General features: G+C 43.6%; 1 protein-coding gene across 5 annotated transcripts in view; it reads right to left on the bottom strand.

Moving 5' to 3' along the window:
• The window catches only part of pcdh11 (protocadherin 11), a 170,116-nt gene extending 168,620 nt beyond the window's left edge, over window positions 1-1,496 (bottom strand). For 2 of the 5 annotated variants that reach the window (XM_016670583.1, XM_016670584.1), the window contains exon 1: window positions 616-1,495. The gene's annotated coding sequence lies outside the window, so the exon portion shown is untranslated. Of the gene's footprint in view, window positions 1-615 lie in introns of all 5 variants that reach the window. The other 3 variants (XM_007550385.2, XM_016670585.1, XM_007550386.2) reach the window with 3 other exon arrangements.
• Window positions 1,497-1,967: the final 471 nt, after the last annotated feature.

Here is a 1,967-nt window from a genome sequence, read left to right as displayed (position 1 = left end):
TCCCTGAAGAACCAGTGTGCACAGGCACAGAATAAGACGATCGCCCCTGAGGTCTGCGACACGTGAACCGCTCGAGCAGGAGCGCTCTGTTGCCGCGCGCCCACGCATCGAGTTCAGCGGCCAAGATGTTGAGAAACCGGTCTGAAAAAGTCCTGCAGTTGGATGCTTATGAAAAGGAGGCCGACTTCTCTGGGCATTACAGCACAAAGCACGGCCAAATGACGCCCGAGATCGTTGCCATTTACGCATTACACTTTCATAATGCGACAACTTATTCTCAGTGAACTCCATTTTCCTTCTGTTGTATATTTGAAGCCTCTCCGAAACTGAATCACTCGCGCGAAATAAATAAATTAATTAAATGCACATCTAAACACCCTTAAAGAATGTCACTTCATCTTCTCTCAAATTCGAGTAATTGTGCAGAGAAACTACGGTCCGTGGCTGCACTGGGACAGCTATTTGATTTAATACGGACCAAATGAGCCACAGCATCCGACGTTTCTAATTTGCGCTCAGGAGACAAGAGCAGTGCGAGCGGTCAGATAATTTGAAGACGCACATTTTGTGACAATAACAACCAGGACTGAGAACAATGATAAAAGAAAAGCTCACCTTCTGTGCTGGGAGATGATGAAAAATTAACCGTGAGTATCGCCGCGATGAGACATCTCTGACTCACAAACAAGAAGTGCCATGAATTAAGCTGAAGTGGGGAAAACGGAGAGAAAGGATCCTCATCTGACTCGGGAGTGAAGCTCGAGCGAAGTAGGAACACAAAAAAAAATCCACTACAAAAAACTTATCCTTGTGCTAAAAATGTGATCCTTGCGTTTAATAAAAAAGAAGAAGAAGAAAAAACAACTTCGTGTTTTTATTTTTTTGTTGTTTTGTTTTTTTTTTTTAAAAAAGGGAGGCTGTAATTCCTCTTCGGATGTCTTGGACTCACAATCCCACAGCCGGAGACACGCAATGATCCATGGTTGCTTTACATAAACTTTGTATCGCTAACCTAATTTGACTTGGAAAATCTACCAGCGGTTTTCACGCTGAAACAACACCCACACGTGTGCTAAACGCCTCTTTGTGCGAACATTACAACTTCAATCCATGAGGGCGAAAAAAAAGGAGAACCAAGAAAAGAAAAAAGGGAAAAAAAAAACAAAAAAAAACAAGACAATATGCCTCTAATAAACTAAAAAAAAAAAAGAAAAAAAAGCGTGAAGCTAATTTATTCAACAGTCACTTGTTTGGACTGATTTAAAGCTCCGCACACAGGAAAAAAAAAGAAAAAAAGAAAAAAAAACAACTCTTAAATGAGGGATGCAGAGAGCGCATCGCCCCCCCAGTGGAGTTGGATCAAAGTGTGCCTCAGTGCAGCATCACTTACAGGAGCCGGGATAGGCGGTTCACCGTATCTGTCTGCTAAGCTGTAGATGTCTCAGTAGTATAGTATGAACTCAGCTCCTCAATGCTGCCCACCTCTCTTTCCCTCTCGCTCTCCCTCCGACTGACATCATAGGCGGAAGGAGGAGCCAGCCGCGGCTTTAAGAGCCACCGGTGCTCTTAAAGCCGCACTGCGCTGGAGAGATGCTTTCGTCGGAGATGTACAGTACAGTTGGTAGACGTGGAGGTGTTATGGACCAGAGATGCCTGGGTTTATTTATTGCTGTAGCACTGTAGCCACCGTAGTCTAGAAGTCTGCCTGAAAGCGAAGTGGGGGCACTGTTCTCTTTCACACCGAGCCTCGCCTCTGCTTTTTATTTCCAGTAGGGGGTCTACTGAAACTTTGGCGTCTTTATAGGATGAAGAAGTTCTAATTCTCTTCAGAAGATTGATCATGTCTTACTGAAAGAGACAGGATCCTTCTGATATATATCTGATATGTAGACCTTCTTTGTGAAGGTATAAATATATGAAGGACGTCATGAGCAATGCAAGAAGTTATTTCTTCTCACTCTGCTCTT

The sequence above is a fragment of the Poecilia formosa genome, unplaced genomic scaffold (genome assembly GCF_000485575.1).
Source record: "Poecilia formosa unplaced genomic scaffold, Poecilia_formosa-5.1.2 Scaffold35, whole genome shotgun sequence".
Classification (NCBI taxonomy): Eukaryota; Metazoa; Chordata; class Actinopteri; order Cyprinodontiformes; family Poeciliidae; genus Poecilia; species Poecilia formosa.
Note: the sequence above shows the minus strand (reverse complement) of the source record. Positions and strands in the feature narration are given on the sequence as shown.